Consider the following 21,089-nt stretch of genomic DNA (forward strand, 5'->3'; position numbering starts at 1 on the left):
GGGGAGCCCCTTTCCCTGTCCCGAGGCTCCAGGCGCAGCGAGGGGGCGAGGCTCACCCGGGAACCAGCTGGTGTCCCAGGTGGGGGCCTGAAGTTGCCGGCGGGGGCCCGGGTGCTGCCAGACTTGCATCTAGGAAAGGCTGGCTCCCTGTCACCTGACAGTCACGTGTGTCCTTCCCCACAGCTCTGATTGGGGGAGACTTTCAAAGCCAATGGATTTATAAGTGAAGCCGTCAGAGTTTTGGGACACGGTCGTTAGCCTCGTAGAAGGAGGGAAGATACCGAGGGCTGAGTGAATACAAATACAGGCGCCCACTTAAACTTGAATTTCGGGCAAGCAGTAATATTTTAGAGCTGTATTCCAAATATTGCACGAGCCATGTTTATGCTAAAAAAATGATTCATTGTTTATCTGAAATTCAAATTCGCCTGGGCACCCCGTGTTTAATCCGGCAACCCTGTCCAGGCACAGCAAACTCAGTGTCCTAGGTCCAGGTGAGGGCGGTGAGGCCGTGGACTAGTTATTTACCCTCCCAACCTGTCTCCTCAACTGGACAGGGGACCACGGTCACTGTCAGGAAAAGGAGAACGCCCTTCTGAAGAGTTAACTAAACTGCAGCGTGTCTCAGGGAACCACACAGCAGTCGCCTGTTTCCTCTGCTCGGCGGACAGTCCCCATAGCCGACCGATCCGATGGGCGGGTACTGTCCCCTGAGGAGGACCGCTGGCGGCCACCTGCGCGGGCTGGTCTCCACGAGACTCGGAGACATCTCTCTTGGCGTGGTCAAGTGCTGTTTGTCATCACAGTGAATTCCAGAATCATCCAGCGCCTATCTCTTCATCCGTTTGCCTCATTTCCAGTTCCCCGTGGCTTTGTTTTGACAAATATGTTCCGGGTCAAGTCCCACTGATTATCTGATTCAAGGCAAAACCCTTATTTCCTGGTCTTCTTACTGACAATCGTTTTTCCATTACCCGAAGTGGTCTGCTCATAGCAATAAGAAAGAGTCTATCAAAAAAAATTTTTTAAGTAAATGGCCTTAATGAATGTATTAAGCTCGTTAAATTCGTGATTTAACGGGCTCACCGTTTACTGACCATCTCCCGGAACCTAGAGCTGCATGATAAACGGCGACTGTGTCCATTTCAATCGTAAGTTATATTTGAAGGTCATTCAACTGGAAGGCTTTCCGCCAGACTCCTCCGAGGTGTTAAAATGTAACATAGTAGTAACACTTACAGTTGGATTTGTGGACATTCCTTTTCCCTATAAAACATGGACATTTCTCAAAAATGGAAAAGGCCATGGGTGCCTATGTCGCCCAGAGCTGAGGAGATGAACGTGTGTCCGCATTGGCCACGGTCCCCAGCCTGCCCCCAAGGAGGACAGGCGTGAGTACCATGCTGGTGGTTCAGTCTGAGCAGAGCCCCTCCCCCCCCTGACGGGGTCCCGAGGACAGACGTGAGGACAGTTGTGGCCGGATCCCACAGATACCGCACCGTCATGACATGAAACCCTGAACGCTGAGTCCCTCGGCTGCTCGTGGCCATGGCTTTGCTTTCGCTTGTCTTCTTCTTCCTCCCAGGGCAACCCCAGACTGGCTGAGCCACGGGGGACTACACGATTGTGGAGGAAAATGCATGGGTTCTGGAGGTTTCCATACCTGGCTACCACATCCTGGCCCCATCGCTTACTACCTGTAAGCTCCGCACCTTACTTCCCCCACCCGTAAATCTGGGATAACATTTCCTTACAGAATTTGGGAAGGTAGATTGTAATGTCTGTAAGGCATCAGGCACAAGGCCAGGCGTGGGGCAGGTGTGCAATCCGTGGGAGGCATTGATATCAGTATTTATTGCTAAGATCTGAACCGTTCACTTTCATTCATAAACCCGAACATCTCTGCACATCCTGACTCGGCGAAGGCCACCTTCGCCCTAATGACACATGAGAACTGGGCTGAAGCGGTACTTCTCCCTTTGAAGGGTTCGTTTCTTTGGTTGGCTTTGCGTTCAGTCGGATGTTGGGTCAGGGTATTGTTTGAACAGAGAGGAAGCAAAGCAGATGCGATGCAATGCTGTGAGTGAATGAGCAGGGGCTCCGGCGCGGCATGACCCCGCCCACGCGCCTGTCCCCAGAGCCCGAGTCCCCTCGTCTGCTCCGCCTTGGCCCTTCTATGGCCCAAGCACCGAGGCACACAGGGTGTCTCGCTTATCGGCTGGGAGTCTGCCCAGAAGAGCGGAGGCTCTGGGGTCAGTTCTAAGCCCAGCTCTTGTCTTTACCAGCTGTGTGACCTTGAGCAAGCCTCTCTTTTTCTGTCTGTAAAACGGGGATGATGATGATATCTGTCTCGATTGGTAGATGTAGAGTTAGGTAGATGACATCGTTTGCAGGACTATAAGTCCAAGTCTGCCCTGGGCAGCCTGGTTTATGCCTGTTATCAGGTCGTGTTTACTAAGAGTGTTCCTTTTCACTCTCAAAGGTGTCCCAGTTTGCACGACAGTCACCCTAAATATGCAGATACCCACGATTGTATTTGTTTTTGTTGTCGAAAATGATTGATGATTATAATCATAATAATGTCAATGTTATTGGTAGCAGCTCAATGGGACTGAATTACATAAAACCGAAAGAAAAAAAAATCCACTTTTATGTTACGCTTCCATGCAATTAAAAATTTCTAATTTTTCTTATTAAAAATATTGTAATTTATATGGGTCAAAAAACGTGCCAAATACATAAGCTTTTCCTATGATAGCTTTGTAGATTTAGGGTATATGTTTTTCTTCCGGGAGAAACTGCTGAGGCTGATTATTTTTTTTCTCAGTAACTTCAATTCCGGATAAACTTTAATTCACCATCTCAAAGATTACATGAGTTTAGGATGTTGACCATGTAACTGAAGTTTAGCCTTTCATAGTCATGCTTATATGAGAGCATTCATCTTGTACAGGGGTTGGTTTGCTAGCATCCCTGATTCTTGAGCTCAGAGCCTTAAAGCCGATCACAAAGAGAAGAAAGACAAGCAGAAAAATCTGCTCCGTCATTGTCACGTGGGGTTTCAGGTGAAACCATAGTGGATAGGAAGTCACAGGGAAAAGGCACCAGGATGGAAGATGCAAGAGAACCCAGCACCCCTTTGGGGGCATCTCAAGGGTGGTCCTTCAGAATCTGGAATTCTCTCTCTGGCCCAAGGCAGTGTCCTCTGGCCTCCTGCTGGTCACCCCGGCAGCCTGGCAGAGGTCCAGGAACGGCGAGGCTGCCTCCCCCAGCCCCTGAGCCTTGTGGTGTTTTGATATATGGTCAACATTCCAAATGGTCAGGACCAAAGGCACAGTTAATAAAGGACGAGTCCGAAGTGACATTTGACGTGGTGGGATCCATTTCGCATTACAGTAGGGCGGGAAGATTTACAACCTCGGGGAGAAGCCCCTTCCCTTGGAGTTACTCAGGCCTAATAGGTTCTTGAGGCTAAAACGAAAGATCGCTCGCAAGCTGTGATTTATGTGGCCGGCTCTGAGGGGACACGTGTTGCTGGAGGTGAGGCTGAGAGTTCTCGTGGTCGGTGACAGCTGGAGAACAAATGGCTCAGCCGCCCCACGCTGACTGGTGCTGGCATGGAGTTCGTTTTTGTGACCTTTACGGGGATTCTTGTAACTTCGGAGCGGCCTTTGCCATTGCTCATCCTCGGGGGCTGGGGCCGAGCCCGATGTCCCCAGTTCCCTCCCCAGTGTTTGGCTCGGAGTCCACAGTTGAATATCAGTGGGACAGAGCAGGGGTCGGAGTCGTCAGAAGGACAAATGAAGATGGGTCTGTACGGGACATCCCAGGGTGTGGTTTCGGGACTGACGCTGCCTTCCCTCTTATCCCTCAGACTGTGTGAAAGAAGCAAGCCGTAAGCCAATATTTTTAGCACCAGACAGCAAAGCAGGCGCGTGAAAGCAGAAAACGAAAGACCCAAGTCAAGCGACTTGGGGAACGAGGTTAGCGGGGTCTCATCTAAGGCAATGACGCAGATGTCCTGAGGGGCCGTCAGCCGGACACCTTCGCCAGAGGCCCAGGGCTGTCCGTGGGCTGTCCTGCGCAACGTAGGCCGTGTCCACGGATGCCGTGACCCTTGGCTCACACGCCGGACTTTGTCCTGTTTACACAGCCACTTGCAGCCGCGGTGACGAGTGGACAATCTGCTATCACTAACGCATGCTCTGCTTTTGAAAAATGGCCTATCTTTCATCATGGGCTCGGATCTCTCCTTGGAGCTGAGTGTCTTCTGATGACATACTTCCTCTCTTCTCCTGCCCCTTTCCAGGCTGCGCCTGTCCTCAGTTTACCTAATCGCGTGTCAGCGGTTAGAGAAAGCCATCCCAGGGGCCCGGTCCTCGGCCAACCCTCTCTCCCCGGGAATTCCCACGCAGGTCCCGGAATCCAAGCCCCGCCGTCAGTCACGTCATTCCGTGCTATGGTTCCAGGTGGCCCTGAGCCGAACAGCCCTCCAGAGAGAGGCCGTGTCCTGTGACATCCCCCGGGTATTAACTCTGACCCAGGATGGAAGGAGAAGGGAGCAGGCCCTGGAGCCAGGGAGGGGCGGCGGGAGAGGAGCGTGAGGCGGGATTGTCCCTGAGGAGGCGGGATTGTCCCTGAGCAGATTCAGCGCCGCCCTCGCCCTCCTGACAGCAGTGCCCCCGGGTCATGTCACCCTGTGTCCCTCCGAGGAACCTGGGAAGCAGAACACCGTCGAACAGCCAAAACTGCCAGCCGTAGAGTGACATTGGTTGCAGGTGACCGGGAACCACAGCTGAGTGCCACATGGCCCCTCACGGAAGGGGCAGGCGGGGGCGGGGAAGGGAGGCCCAGTCGGGCTGGACGGATGGAGCGTGGTCAGAGGACCGCCATGGCCCTGGCCAGGAGCCCAGACCAGGCGCCGTGGGGAGAGGGTACGGACAAGGCAGGGGGTCCAGGCAGAGTGCCAGGCCAGCTCTCACAGGCCAGCGAGAACTGGCAAGGTGTAAGAAAGGGACCAAAAGTAGGGGCCTGGGAGGCCAGCAAGGGGCAGTGGCCTCATCCATGCTGTGGCCACAGAAAGCGGGCGAGTGGCTTGTGTCGGGGCCAAGGGTCCCATTCCAGGGAGTTCGCTGTCCCAGGGCCATACGTGGCCTTTGCCTGGCCACCTGCACTCCACGAGGGTCCAGGTGGATTCACTGTGAAGGTGACAGACACGCAACTCAAAAACACTGGCTCCTGTCCGGGGCCCTATTCTTTATTTTTTGAAAACGTAGTGCTTTTTTTTTTTTTAAAGTAATAAATGCACACGGTAAAAAGAAAATCAGTACAAAACAGTATTGTGAATAAGCGACATTTTCTGACCATCTACTCCCAGACCTTCTAGAATCTTCTCTCAGGAGCAAGGCGACCGCTCTTCCTGGTTTTCCAAATACATTTTCAGAGACAAGCCGTACACATGTTAACATGTGAACGTCCTGCCGGCAATAGTGGTAACAGGGATGAGGGTGTTAGAAAATGTCTGCATGATGTTTACTATGCGTCCGGCATCGTTCTAAGTGCTTTACAAAGAGTTTCTCAGAGAAACATCTCATAGCAACCCCACGAGGTAGGAACCCCTGCCATCCCCCCGTCCACGGCTGGGAGCGCAGAGGAGGGACTTCCCTCGGTCACGTAGCTAATAAATGGTGGCGCTGGGACGAGACTGCAATCGTTCTGCCTCTGGCCTCATGTTCTTACCTGCTGGCGGCCACTCCGGCCCTGTCAGCCACACACTTCCACCTCCTGGTCTTAACGGCTGCTTCTTCCACCCAGCGTCTTACTGGCGGGCATTGAGGCCGTGTCTAGTCTTCCGATTTCACCGTCTTGGTGAAGCGATTTATTGGATCGAGTGACACCATCAGACTTCTGCCCTCACTCTCATATTTTCCTAAGAGTAAATGTCCCGAGACATTTGTAAAGCTGCTTCTCTCTGAACCTGGAATTCGCCTCAGTTCAGGAAGCTGGTGTTTTAAAAAAGGAACCTGCTTTAATGTGCTCATGCTGTATCCGTGGGGAGGTCAAGCCAACAGATGGTCTCCGCCTCAAGGGCTAAGCCCGTAAGAACTCCTTCTAGTGTCTCGGCAGGGACACTTTGAAGAAGACGTTGACAACACCTCCTGGTGCCCTCCTTTCATTTGAATATTCTGGCATCCTGGAAGCTTTTCAAAATATGGATTATCAGTCACGACAGTAATTAATTTTAGTCACATAGAGATTTAATATTAAGAATAAATACGCAGTTTTATGTCGGTAGGTAATTTAGCCTGTGTATATTTTTATGCTGAAAGTTATTCTGCAACCCTCACAGAGGACATGTTAGAGTCTATTTAGTGGGTGGCTTGTTGATGTCAATGATTCGGTAAAGTCTAGTGTGTCATTTCACAAAGTCCTTTTGAAGCGAACACTTGATCAACAATTAGTTGATGTTTTTCTGCCTGTCTGCCTAAGACACTCACTTAAGAGTTGGTCATGTTCAGCAAGTTCCCTCTGGCAGAGTCTCTGAAACGTCCTCATCTGAAATTAGATAAAGCAGGTGTGTTCTTTCTAAGGAACAAAGCATATACACATCACATCATGTACAATCTAAGGTCTTATTATAAAAAGATAACCTATCGTGTTTTATTGTTTGTAACATTCTGGCTTATGATACCTTTTCCAGAACACAAATGTCACCACATTTAGTAGGTCTCTGAGTTTAGCCTCCCTCTAAAATAATGGATCCATTTCTTCTACAAGTAATTACTGATCATCTATTATTTATAGATGCTGTACTATAGGTGCTGCAGGAAAAAAATGGTGAGCACAACTTTTAGAGTTTTGATGGGCTTTGAGGGGTGGGAATGCGATCTGATGTATATTTTAAAAAGATCCCTCTCGCAACCCTACAACTATACTAAAAAAAAAAAAATCACTCATTTGTATACTTTAAAGAAGTGAATTTTACAGTATGTGAATTATACCTCAATAATGCTGTTCTTAAAAAATCCGTCCCTCTGGGTACATAAGGGAAAAGACACAGCAAGCAAATGGAAGGGCTGAGCTCTGAGGCCCAGATGCATCCTTAAGTTTTCGGTCATGACCAAAGAGAAGTCCTTTGCCTATTATTACAATAAAATTAAAAAGAATCAACCTCTCCATAATCAAAGCTGCTCTTTTAATTAAATTCAGAACAATGCAAATGCTCGTATTTAACAGCTGTGTATCGGTCACTGAACTGGATAAAATCAGATTGGCAAAGCAAAGCTGAGATCTCATGGTACCTGTGAAACCAAGAGAGCCCAGTTTTCTCATGAATACAGGAAGAAAATGGACCGTCTTAAAGAAAATGGACTGTCTTAAACAGAAAGAAAGAAAGAAAGAAAGAAAGAAAGAAAGAAAGAAAGAAAGAAAGAAAGAAAGAAAGAAAGAAAGAAAGAAAGAAGCCACTTAACTCTCTAGCCTTAATTTGATTTCTTTCTGAGATCGTTACTGAAAGACGAACTAATGTTTAATCAAAATAAGTATACCTTAATTTTTCATAAAGCTGAGAGAGAGCACATGTATATTCAGAATATACCTTTTATTCCTCAGTTTAAAATAAAGTTGGTAGAATTTAGTCACTTGGAAAACGACAGCATCCTGATCATCGTTGGAACGAATCATTATTTTTTTTCTCAATTCTAATTAATGAGTTGTTTCAAGACCGTACTCTCAGAATGAACGTCCGCGTGCGTGTGAAATTTCTCTTCAAGGATGAGCGTGCATAGAAAGGAGAAAATCCTCATTTGGAAAATAGGAATCTGCATCTGAATTGCCACTGAGCACAGCTTCCGGGGCTGGAGGAGCGTGGGACCCACGCCCCATCTCCTAGGGCACTGAGTGAGCCCCAGGTGACTCCTAGTCCCTTCCTGTCATTTAAGTTTTAGGTTCCACTCTGGACGTCACAGCTGCTCCAGTCCAAGACTAGGATTTGGTCTGATTTGCTTCAAGTAACAGAAAACTCAACTCAAAATAGCTCACACACAAAGGGTGTTTATCTGCCCGTGTTGTCTCCCTCTCTCCTTCTGGGGGGCTCACTGTCCATCTGCTTCTGTCCACGAAGCAGAGATGGTGGCTGGCAGGTCCAGGGTCAGATGGTTCTTAGGTCCCCTCTCTTTTGAGATGTCAACGGCGAGGAGATAAGTTAACCAGCCGCATCTCTCCTGCGCCCCCTGTGGCTGCAGATGGCAACAGCAGCTCGCGTCCTTTGCCTTGCGGTACCACAGCCCCCAAGGAAGGGACAGGGAGGAAGCTCCTTAGGTCACACCGGCCCGAGTCAGACCAGGACCCAGCCTCGGTGGCGCAGTTCCACCAAACCACAAAGACTGAGGATGGGGAAAGGGCAGTGACCCGGAGGAAATGTGAGGCTGCTGGCAGGAAACAGAGACCAGAGTGTCACCTACCTGGAAGCCACCCATGACTGCCCACCCCAGCCTCTCCCCGGCCCTCTCCCAGCCTGTCGGACCTCTCCATGGTGCCCCTCCGTTCCCATCAACCCACCGCTGACATCCAGCCCCTGTCTCACCCTGTGCCTCCCGGAGTGCAGAGCCCTGGGTGCCAACCAGGGCTCCCCAGTGACCGTCCCCGTGTCCTAGTCACCGTCACCCAAGCCAGTCATTTCAAACGTTCACACATCCCGTCATCCAGGACACCTTCCAGGAAGTGCTTCCTGTGCCCTTCCCCCACCCCGCCCCATCATGCTTTGCTTTTTCCCATCTGCCATGCCCTGCGGCCATTGCCTTGACACTGGCCAGGTGTTCGGTGACTCACACGGGGCTGGCACCCCGGGGAGAGAGGAAAGAACTGCTGTAGGGCTGAGGACTCGAGTGTAAAATGCAATAATGTTTCTAAAGCGGCCAGCACAGCGCCCCCTCACAGAGCAAAGCACCTGCCAGTGACGGCTGCTGTCAGCTAGTTTTGTCATATGCCGTTTCTGAAAGGATGCAATGGAGTTCACCAGGCAGAGATGTAAGGAGGGGCCTTCCTCATACAGGATCCGCCCAGGAGGAAGCCAGCAGCCATGGATGCACCGGGCAAGAAGGGCCAATAGGACATTCTGTAATCCAGCTGACTGTTGCACCCAAAAAGGGGTGAGAATGAAACCTGTGAATTAGTGTCTGGAGAACCCCAAGACACGGTTATGTGGTCCTGCGTTACTAAAAGCACTAAGGAGAGTACATTACACACGAATTAGTTCTTATTAGAATATCCCCCGGTGAAGTTGAATGCTTACTGTGGTAATTAGCTAGATTTCGAACTTTCATGGGTCCAGCCCTGTAAACCCGTTGAATCGTCTGTTCTGCTATTGAGCTCGATGTTAACTGGACTGGCAGTTCCCGTAAAGGAAGAGTAAAGAGCTTCTTGTTTTATAAAATCTCTTTCTTGAATCCTCTCCAGCTTAAGGCCTACATCCAGTGTGAAAACATGGTCTTTGTTTTGTCCTCCTCTTCCTAGAAGCTTCTCGAACAGCTGTTGACAGAATGCGGCAGAAATACATGGATTATTTTGATAATCAGGTCACCGCCGCCTCAAACTCTACAGTTTGTAAAATCTGACTGTCGCAGTTGTCACAATCAAAGGCATGATAAGTCATCCTATTCTGACGACAAATCCTAACGAATTCTACATGACAGTAGGACACCCCAGTCGTTTATTTTATCACCATCAATTATCCTCATGAACTCTAAAGAACAGTCGCTGCTTAAGACACTTACCTCTTTCGTGCCAAGACAAGAAAGGAGCAGACTGTCAATCGGGTAATTTGTATTCATTTTTATCAGTCTGGAACAATTTAGATGTCCAGCAGAATTTTATAGCAGTGTCAAAAGAAATTCATACCCACGGTTGCTACCATAACAAAGATCTCAGAAGCTGTATTACCTTTTCGCCGTCTTCATCAAGGTGTGAGCAGTCTGCATTTTCTGGAAGTAGCCGTGAGAAGCAATTAAAGAATGAAAAATCTACCTCCTGCGTTGATAGGATTTTGGTTCCCTGCCAGGATTCCCGACTGTGGATCGACAGGGTCGCCGCCTTCAGAATTCCAGCTTTCATTACTCTCTCACTGGTCTCAAATTTGACAGCAGTATCATGAGTAATAGAAAAGTCTCATTAATTCTTGAAAAGAAATATTCTGTCATTTGACAATTCTCAGAGCATATTCTTATGACAGCCAGTTGGCACATAAATGAGAAAAAGCTCGATTTGTATAGGCTAGGGGGGTGTAATCACCGAGAAAGTCGTGGGAGGTAACAACAACAAAAAAAACACCTCTTCCTTTTTTTTCTTCTCCTGTTCAAGCTGCAGTGTAAGATTTTCTGCTGGATAAGATTCTAAGAAATGTCCTCACCCCATTGGCCTTGAGCTGCAACAGCCAAACAGTCATTTCAGCGGGTTACTTAGACTTTTCTGTTCAGTCTTCCTACATTGTGAGTTGCTGGTTCCTTCTATCTGAATTTCAAGGTACTGATTTTGCCCCCCCGTAAACATGTGATATATTTCCTGTCAGCCAGTCACCTGTCATTGAAAAGCAAAGACCGATCCTATTAGAGTTCTTTCTCTTTACTGTAACCTCATCGATTCTGTATGGTTTGACCGCCCCGTGCCACCCACACTGATTTATTCGTGCACATCACCTATGAATCTTCAAGAGCTCTGAGCTCGCCGACCAACAGCTAGAGTCTGGGGACATCAGAACAGGTTTCTGAACCTCAGCCCTATTGACTTTTGCAGAAGAGGGAGTATTCCTTTGTTGACGGGGCTGGCCTCGGCATCGTAGGATGTTTAGCAGCATCCCTGGCTTCTAACCACAGTCTGCTCCCCAAGTTGTGACAACCCAAAATATCTCCAGATATTGGCAATGTCCCCTGAGGGGCAAAATTACCCCCAGTCAAGAACCTCTGATGTAAAATAAGGAACTTTAAAAAAAAATAAAATAAAATAACACAAAATAAAATAAGGAACTTTACAGCAGCTTCTTCAAGTCCCATGAGCACTTCTCTCCTTTAGTCAACTGAGAGACATAGTTCCTCAGAGCAGGGAAGCTCCACGTCAAGAAACGCAGAATCTGCACACCTACCGAATTCCATACACAAGAAGCAACTCTGTGAATAATAACTGTCTTTATTTAAGACGTGCATTACCAGAAACAAATTTACAGAGATAAGTGACGTATGTTAGTTACTTGGAAGGTGAGCAGTCCACTATTTTTCCTTGTAGTGTTTTCCTGTTAAAACGGGTAAGGGTTTTTGTATATTTTTATAACCTCATCTAACAGTGTATTCTGGAATTTAATCTTTGATTCCTGAGTGACGATGTTAGTGAGATGAGTGAAATGAGAATCTGGAAGAATATCGGTGTCTGAATAACCATCTAAATAACAGCGATTATAATCTTCTGCATGTCAGTGTATAATCTAGAGCAACACAGACTTCGAAAGTTTTTTCAAACATGTTAAGAGAGCCACAGAAGAAATTCTATTTTCATAGCCAGTTGCTGTGTGAGTCAGTAGAATGAGCGTGGACGCAGCCATGTTTTCTATTGAGCTTATTATTGGTAGACAAGGGCCCAAAGTCCTCAATGCCAAGAGCGTTTGAAATTGAGGAAACATTTGAAGTGCACAGCTGTGTGTGGATCTCTTCTTTGAGAATTGTCCCTTAATTGATCCTTTTAATGTGGTTTCACATAAAATATTAGACGGCAAAGTGAGTTACAATAATCCGCTGTAAGAAAAGACCCTCATACATCCTTATTTATCACTTATGAAGTCAAGAGCATGTCAGCCCTTTTGGAAAGAAGCAGCATTGCTTTCTGTTGGCAGAGAGGCACGATGACCTCCTCTTCCTCTCTTTCCTGAGCTTTCTGACCCAAGATCACAAATGTCCAACTGCAGTGACTTCCGGTCTTTTAGGGTCTGCCTTTCTGGTGTGTTCAGAGAGCACTTTTTGAAAGGGTAAGAAAGAAATTCAGTGTTGGCGAGCTATTTCTATACTCCAGCCTTCTTAACTTGTAGAATGACCTTATTGTCTGTTTTGCCCTAACAAAGTTTGACAGCGACAGACTGTCAGATGTCTGAGGTCCAGTTATTTGAGTTCCGATTAGACCGAACTTTGTTGTCTTCAAGGTAATTTGTTTAGATGCTGCTTGGAAACAAAAACAAAAAAAAACAAAAACCTAGACGTTTCTCCCGACACATGAAGTCGTACTGGGAAGGCTAGGTTACAGCCTACCCCCAAGATTTTTAGACTATGATGTGTTGTTTTTTTAATGTGGATGGGTGTATATATTAGTGTGCATTCTTGGAATTTACCCAGATACCAGTGATGTTTTTGCTCATAAAATTGATCATCTGGTGACCAGACTACCTCGAATTTTAAAAAGTATGAACTCAACAACAATAAAAAAGACTATCAGCACAACACACTGATCCACGTTTCCCAAGCAGTAACATATAATGCACATCCTAAGACTGTGAATACGATGGGAATTCGCAAAATCGGAGACAGGGTATCTCAGCCTGGGTTTTGTCTTCACTTCTGGAAAACACAACTTGGGTTTTCATTTCACCTACCTGACACCAGCTGTCCACTTAACCTAGTAAGTCTCTTACGGGACTTACTATGTGAAGCACAAACCACGTTTAACGAATGTACTGATCCTGAATCAAGATGGTTTGAGCTGAGCTGCAAGAAATGGTAACAATGGATACGGGTGATCCCACTCATTTCAGGTTTTATATCCATTACTAACATTAAATGAAATGTTTAGCCATCCTAGTAAAAGTGGGTCCTTGTGATTAAATTAATTAAAGAGGAATAAAATTGACCCGAAGTGTGTAGGGTTGGTGGTTTTGTTTTTGTTTCTGTTTTTCTGTATAGTCAGAATTATTTTGGTTGTTAAGTAACAGAAAACCAACTCAAAGTAAAGGTGAAGAAGTTTTCATAACACGTAACTGAAAAGCAAGATGCCGCTTGCTTCAGGCACGGCCGGAGCCGAGGGTTCGGCACGTCCTCAGGGCCCTGTCTCCCTGGCTGTCTCTTGGTCAGGGTCTCTCGCTGTGTGGTCGAGAGGGTCGGTGGCATTCTCAGACTCCTCTGCTCTCAGCTTGGGAACCACAGGTGACAGAAACCTGCAGCAGAGTGTCGAGGTGTTGTCCTCGTGGCCTGGCGTTCTTCATTGTTCATCCCTGGACCAATCACCCGAGCCGGGAAACGGGGGTTCCTCTGGCCAGACTTGGTTTTCATGACAAGTCCTGTGACTGTGGGTGGGGTCAGACCTACCTAACCCACTTAGAACACGGTGCCCACAGGAGTTCAAGGTTGCGTAGAATGGGGAAGGATGGATGGATAAAAAGGGAAAAAGGAAAAGGATGGTTAGAACAGCCATGGTGGAAGTGTACGAACAGACTAGAGGAGCTACGTCTAAGAGATATTCAATTAGCATTTATTTAAAATCTGTAATGCGGAAGGAAGGATCTTTTCTAGGAAGTCTAGAAGATGCCAGAAGTCTAAGAAATAGTTCCTGCCCCTCGGGAGCTAGCATCCTGGTGACTTCATGGAGCGCCTGCAGTTCCCCGTGCCGTGCGGGCCCCGGCTGGGTGCCATGACGCAGCATTGTGAGCCAGAACTCCGGTTCTGGCTTCGTGGAGTTTGGACTCCACGGTAGAACTAGAAGGGGCTTCCTGTGCGGGGCACTGACAACAGCGAGAAACCACAGCGTGCCACCCTCTGGTCCAGGCCAGCGCGGTCAGACACTAGCATGCGTCCCTTGAGTGTGGTCCCAGAGCCCTCAGCATCACGAGGGAGCTTGTGGATGCAGGTCGGCTGCACTAACACTCTGCTGCGAAATCCAGTTCCATGAGATGCTCAGGTGACCCGTGACCGTTAAGGTGGCCGTTAAGGCTTAGGAGGTCCTGGTCTAGATCAGTGGTCAACCCACAAGGACCCTTGAGCCAAATCTATCTGTTCTTACAAATAAAGTTTTATTGAAACACAGCCATTCCCATTCAGTTACATATTATCTGAATATGGCCTCTTTGCCACTACCAGGGCAGAGTATGGAAGCTGCGACAAAGACCTAGCCTGCAAAGTTTAAAATATTTCCTATATGACCATTTACAGAAAAGATTCGCTGAGCCCTCTTCTCGTGGGTAAGGTCGTTGCAGGGCCAACTGCATGGGTGTGCAAACAGCGGTCACACAGGGCCCCGCCTGGTTAAATGCTGTTGCTGCATTGAAACTCTTAAGAATTTATAAACAAAAGTACCATCTTTCTTTGCACTGAGAACCACGTCATGCAGCTGGTCCCGCTGCTAAGCAGAAAATCATATTAGCATAGCGCATCGAAGCCCTGTGTGTGCGCTGGATGCCAAGCGAGGGGTCACTACCCTGGACTCGGGGTCAGACGAGCCTCCCTCAAGTTGATAGCTGACTAAGCCTTGAATGATGCCGGGGTCTTGCAGAGGGCCCCCACTGTGAAGACAGGGCATGCAGCAGCTACTTCCGGTGTGGCCAGTAGAGTACCCAACCCAAAGTGGCTTCAACAGTGAGGAGCTTATCAGCTCACGCGAGCAGTCGTCATGAGATGGCACTTCTCGGCTTCGTTCGCTTAGCAGCCGAAGACCACCAACGCCCTGGAGCAGCTACTCTGTGATTCTCCCAGCACGCCTCCTCGTCACAGGTGACGCTGCAGTTCCAAGCATCACAGCTGCACCAGACAATGTCTAAATGTAAAAAATGTAGGGAGGGGGCAGGGAGGAAGGCAGGGAGCCAAATTTCCTCGTATTGTTCCTTCCACTCAGGAAGAGAACTTTTCCAGAAAGCTCCCCAGCAGACCCACTGACTAGGACTGGATCGTAAGCGCACAGAGACTGGCCATGTTCAGCCTTAGTGGCGGGAGACGGCTCTGCCATGAGGAGGAAGGACCGGGACCAACAGCCAGAGGCTGGGCAGCCAAGCCCGTCACAGACCACGTTGCGGTGGATGATTCTATTGCAAAAAAACTCATTGTAGAATTTCTTCGACTCCCGGGTAAGCTCCTGAGAGCAGTAAAAAGATGACTTAGCTCACCAAAAAAAAAAAAAAAAAAAAAAAATCTGATTTTCTCAATTTTTCCAAGAACACATCTGCCACGGAAAGGAAGTTCCACTAGGAACAGCTGGGCTCCCAGAAGAGCGGGGGCACATAGCAGGGTTCTTGTGGGTCACACGCACCCCCACCGCTCAGAGTTAGGAATCTTTCTAAGTGCTGCCAAGCAGTGTCTAGGTACTTGCTCAGATCCTGTCGGATAAGTAAAGGGTATTCGGAATATGTTTGTGAAACATGATTTCTTATCTAAAAACTGAATGGCTCTTCCATAAAACGGTATTTGATGCTTTGCTAGCGTTTATGCCGAAATCATTTTTCTCACTGACTTCTGTGTTTCTGCATGTTTATGTTTCTATATTTGTTCAAAAAGAGAACGTCTGAAATCTGTAAAACATAATTTTTCTTGGCTGAAGCACCTACATTCCATACAAGAATTCCACTATACTCGCTTTTTATAAAATAAAGTTAAAACGTCTGTTGCAGTATTTACCTTAAATATGATTTTAGTTACAATTGAACTGAGGTATTTTTCCCCCTTGAATTGTAATTCTTTTGACTAGAAGTAGGTAAGATGGCGTATAACGTTAATCTACATATCAAAGAAAGAATGCTTCTGGTCCCTTATAGAAAATCACTACCGTGATTCTTACATATTAAATAAAAATTCATACTCTTGATAGGTTTTAAGGTAAGAAACTTCCGATTTAGAAATGAACGTTCCGCGTGGTTTTTACCATATTAACAACCTGCCTGTCACTATCGCTATGTTTTCATACCCTCTGCTAACTCCTTCGTGATTAAAACTAGGTCCAGGCATACCTCATTTCATTGTGCTTCACAGATGTCGCGTTGTTTACAAATGGAAGGCAACGGCCTCCGCCAGCAACAGGATTGCGACTCACCTTATCCCAATACTCTGTCTCGCTTTGGAGCCGAGCCTGTGGTATCTCTGGGATGACGAACTTTCACAAAAGATGTGTATCTAAAGAGGTCACAGTGAAAAAGCTGTTCATCTGAGTCGTTTGGAAGTTGAAGTTTACCATGCACATCGAAGAGGAACCAGTACAAAAGTTTACCCATAATTCCCTAATATTCTACCATCGGCCCCAATGTGAAACAAAATTGAAATGTCTCGAATAGAGATGTGTTTTCCTTTTCTGTGGTTTGAGGATCGAGTCTCAATGTGATCTTCGGAGAAATGTCAGAACAGCATTTCAGAGACACCGTAGGTATGCGAACCTCCAGTCACTCGGAGGCCTCCGACTTGAAGCCACTTGGATTCCGTAGACACTCAGGGATGTCGAGAGTTCTGTCGGAGCAGCGTGCCTTCTGCCTCTCGGCCGCAGTCAAATTACACGTTGAGAGAAGCTTGTATTTTTAGTTGAAGGTTTTGCTTTGCAGTTCGACTGCAATTTTACGTTCGTTGTCTTCTTAAATCTGTAATTTTGTGAAAAAGTTTTTTAAAATATCTTTTCTCCACTATAGCAATTATTCTGACTGGAGAGTGACCTTTATTTTTTTCTGGCTGGGAAAGAGAGCGAAAGACAGAAGAAATAGAGCCCTTTGGGGTTTTTCAAGCCCTCAAATTACAGGGTGGGACACCTCAAAATGAAGAAAGAAGATTTTCAGACTTCATAATGTCATTGGATACTCATTAAATTTATACAAAATTACAGTTCAGTGAACTTAAGAGCGGGCCAAAAGAGGTAAAAGTGGCAATAATCAGAAAGGCCTAAATCTGGAATCGATTAACTGAAAACAAATTAACCAACAATTATGGCATGCCTTGTTTATTTTTCTAAAGATCTTGAAATAAAGCAAAAGTTCTCCATAGGTGGTAATAGTTGAAAACCCACGTGATGCATTTCGGAGCAGAACTTATGCACACGGGGTAAATCTCCAGCCACAGTGAAAGAATCGTTCAACGGAGACGTTTGGAACTTGTGATTCGCCGTGACATATTGCAAGAGGGGACAGATGAGGGCCGCCAGGCCTGGCCTCTGGCGCTCGCACACCCCGGGGGTCATCCACACTTTCCCCCGGGCGAGTTCTGCGATCGCGCGTCACAGCGGCCACCCATTCTTCCCCGGAAGTCCTTTATGTTCATCACGCAATGGCCACGCCCACTTGCCGCCACAGCACACACCCTGCAGGTCTCTCCCCAAGGCCCTGGTCCAGCCCCCAGCACCCGCGTCCTCGCCCCTGCTCTCCCTTTACATCGAGGGGAGCCCCCTGGCCCTGTGGATCTTGCTGCTTCCCTCTCCTCGTCCACAGGGCGGCCAAGTCCCCACGTCTTTCTGATTTGTCCTGGAAGCATTTCTCGGCTCTCGCCCGTCTGCCGCCACCGCCGTGTCTGGTTGCCATGTCCAGGCCTTCATTCTGCTCCGCCAGGCACAGCCCCACGTTGTTCATTTCCTAGGGCTGGCATGACAAAGTATCACAAATTGGTACTTTGCTTAAAATAACAAATTTATTCTCCTACAGTTCCGGAGGCCAGAAGGCTAAGATGGGGGGCTTCTGTTTCCAGCGGGGCCACCTCCCGCTAAGGTCCGGGGACAGACGCCTTGCCGGCCGCCCTCGGAATTTCTCGGCTTACGGCTGCATCACTCCAGTGTCTGCTTCCAGCATGACAGGATCTTCCTCCCTGTGTCTCTGTTTCTACACATGATGTCACCCCGTGTGTGTCTGTGTCCAAACTCCCTTCTTGCAAGGACACCAGTCACGGGACCAGGGCCCACCCTACTCCAGTGTGACCCCATTTGAACGCGATTACATCAGCAAAGACCCTGTTCCAAATAAGATCGCAGTCACAGGTACCGGGGGTTAGGACGTGACCATAGCTTTCTGGGGGGACAGAATTCAACCCACAACGTACACCATGGGGTTCTCTGTGCTTTCACTCCGTTGTTCAAAAATCTTGAGCAACGTGGAAGGAATTCTGGCTACTTTAGCTGGGTGCTCAAACTCCTTCCCAGTCTTGCCAAGGCTTTCTAGTCTTACCTTCCATCACCCCCACGTACAAGAGCCCTGTGCCCTGCACAAACTGATCTGTGTCCAGTACCTACTGTGTCCAGAACATTCCATGTGCATTTATAGCATCTGTGTCTTGCCTCATAGCATCTCCGTTGCCTCGAATTAACTACCGCCAGCCTCCCCCACCCACGCAAACATCTAAGTCCCAGCAACTCTCCAAAGTCCACCCCCAAGCCACGCCCTGGAGGCTCTTTCTCTGGCGTCTTGAGGACTCCAACCCACAGCGACCCTTCTCTCCTCTCAACCTGGCAAATGACTTCACGCTCATCTTCAGGTGCTTCGCCGACACTGATGTGCTCTTGCTGTAAACAATAGTGTCGTTGGGGCACGTGCTACTGGGGACCCCTGAGCACTCTGCACACCTGACCTCACTAAGTCTCACAGCAGCTCCACAGCATACGCGCCAATATGTCCCCATGTTGTGGGTTAAGATGTCGGGGCTTAGAGAGATGATCGCATGGCCCCGAATCCTACAAACTAGTGGGAGGTGGAGCCAGGAGTCACACCCAGTTTATCGAACTCCAGAATTCTTGCTCTGAACCTCTACACTCTGCTGCTGCCCTGGCGCTGGTTATTCTTAATGTGCCAGGCATGATTTCCGTAATTAGAGCAGAAACTCTCTGAGCACTGAGACTGAACATGACATCTCTGGTGATTCAAAAGGCATCTGATCCTGTTGGAGATCAATGTCATGGTTCTTTATCTGTGGCTCTGGCTTTTCAAAGACACGACCTTTGGGTCAACGAAGACTCAGGAGGTCCAGTGTCCTCCCCGTTCTCTCCCTGCCCTCCAGCCTGTCCCTTCCCTCCGGCCTCAACAGTGGGCACCATTCTACCTTATTATGTGGCTCAGTTTAGACCCTGCATGGAAATGCCAATTTTCAGAATAATCTAATTAATAGAATGTTGAATGTTAAGGAGTGTCTTACAGGTGGTGAAGTACTGGTGACAACTGTGTAAATCATCCTTCCTGCTGTTGATGGATCATGTAGATTATGACATGCTTGGAAGAACACAACCTTGTGTCATATGTGGCCCCATTGAGTGCCTGCATTGAATGCTAGGGTTGACCAGTGAACTCGTTGTTTTCGTGAGCCAATTATTTGATGAAAAGGTGTTGCTTTGATCTGATCGCCTATGCTCATTAAGAGAACAAACCTTAATTCTTGTTTCAAGATCATGTACCATCTCAATTACCTAGAGAGAGAACTTACTGTAACTTACTGTAAAAGAATGTGTTCTCATTGCTCCACTATTGGGAAGCATTACTGACACGTAGGAAAACTTTATGTTAATTTTGTGTATCTCATTTATAATATAAAGTACTTGTTTTTCTCTGATTTACTGCAGAATGACTTATTGAAGTTTAAAAATGGAAACTCGGTTTGCGTAGATGCGTCAGGGCTGTATGAAATATTCCATCCACTAGTACTGTTTGTGATGCTCTAGAGGCATTGTCTCAGCGGACGGTCAGAAGATGCTTGAGGCTCACGTTGCCGATACCTGCTTGTTGAGCAGAGTTGTTGGGTGGTGAACGGGGAGCCCCCGTGCTATGTGGTGGGTGGGGCGTGGGCAGGATTTACGGGGACCCTCCCGGCATCCAGGGGATGCCACAGACGTGTTAGTGGCAGACCAGCTTGTTCACTGGAAGCCAGCAGAGGCTGTAAACTCGACAGCATGTTAAGTCACAGATAGTCACAGATAGGGAAATGGGCCGGCCGCCCCCACACCTAGACCACCTTAGGAGCCAGCAAATCTGACTGTCGCCGTGACTCTGACCACGTCAGTCCTGCGGGTCTGCACGGCAGTGGTGAGTGGGCTGCCTCGCCTCCCTGACATCATCCGGGTCCTTGAAATCATTTTTTCTTACATTTTACTGAATTGTCTAGATAACTTACCCCCACCAGACCTTCGCGTGGTCAGTCCTCGCCCGGAAAGGAGCTAGTTCCTAGGTGTTTTTGGGGACTCCCTACGCACCCGTTCTTCCTGCAGCAGGCACGCGGGAAAGCTGGTGGTAGGGGTGGGAGGTGCCCCTGCGGGAGCACCCCGGGTCCCCCGTGCCTCCTGCTCAAGCCCGCCCCCTCCTCTCCCGGCGCAGACGCGCGGGGCCGGGATGGGGCGGCTTCGCCGTGCGGGGAAGGTCACTCCCTCCCCTCCTGAAAGCCGCAGCCCTCGGTCCCCGCCGCAGCTGGGTCTCGAATGTGAATACATCGCCAGGAATTTGGCAGTAACCGTATATTCATAAATACACGTGAAATTTGGTGGGGTTTAAAGAAAAATAGAATTGAAAGAGCATATTGTCAGGTTGAAACCCAGACGTACCTTGAGACGAAAACCGAGTTGGTTTCCAACGGGTCGTTCATTTGCTTTGCAAGGACGGCTGCCAGGCGCGGGGCCCTTGCGGGTCCCGGGCAGAGAGAGATACGGGGGGCTCCGGAGTGGGGGCGGGGGGGGCACCCCGTTCTGGGGCGGAAACGGGAGCGACGGGATTAACGTTTTGCAAAGAGGCTGCGCTTTCCCGGGCTGCACGTTCGCCCTCCGCAGACCAGACGGCGAATGGCTCACGGCGGAGCCAGCGGAACCGGGAAGTCTGGCCGCTCCCGTGGCATGTGACAGGCGTGCTGGCCGGGCCCTGTGGCCCTCCTCCTGGTCGCATAAGTGCCGTCGTCTGTCACTCCCTCAGACCTCTCTCCACGCTGTGCGACTCTCTCCTCCGCCATGGCAGGGCTGAGGTTATATCTCTGAGGTGTATCTATTGACAATGGACGTCATGTGGCACCTGCCAGCAGTGACTCAACCCCTCCTGTCCCAGTCTGCAGGTTCTGTGGGCGGGGCTTGCCGGGGACAGTGCCCACCCACCCGAGCAGATTTGAGCCTGGTCCCAGCCGCCAGTCCTGATTTAAAGCGGGCCTGTGGCT

The 21,089-nt window shown here is 48.6% G+C and overlaps 1 protein-coding gene and 1 long non-coding RNA gene across 2 annotated transcripts in view; one reads left to right on the plus strand and one right to left on the minus strand.

Moving 5' to 3' along the window:
* LOC120581264 (disintegrin and metalloproteinase domain-containing protein 12-like) overlaps positions 1–21,089 on the plus strand; it is a 270,870-nt gene that overhangs the window by 125,953 nt on the left and 123,828 nt on the right. The window lies entirely within an intron of this gene.
* Positions 7,582–10,229, minus strand: LOC120581273 (uncharacterized). Its single transcript, XR_005647223.1, has 2 exons — positions 9,774–10,229; positions 7,582–9,528 (listed from the first exon to the last, which is right to left on the minus strand). It is a non-coding gene; the product is annotated as an uncharacterized LOC120581273 (long non-coding RNA).

This window comes from Pteropus medius, unplaced genomic scaffold (assembly GCF_902729225.1).
Source record: "Pteropus medius unplaced genomic scaffold, Ma_sr-lr_union100, whole genome shotgun sequence".
Lineage (NCBI taxonomy): Eukaryota > Metazoa > Chordata > Mammalia > Chiroptera > Pteropodidae > Pteropus > Pteropus medius.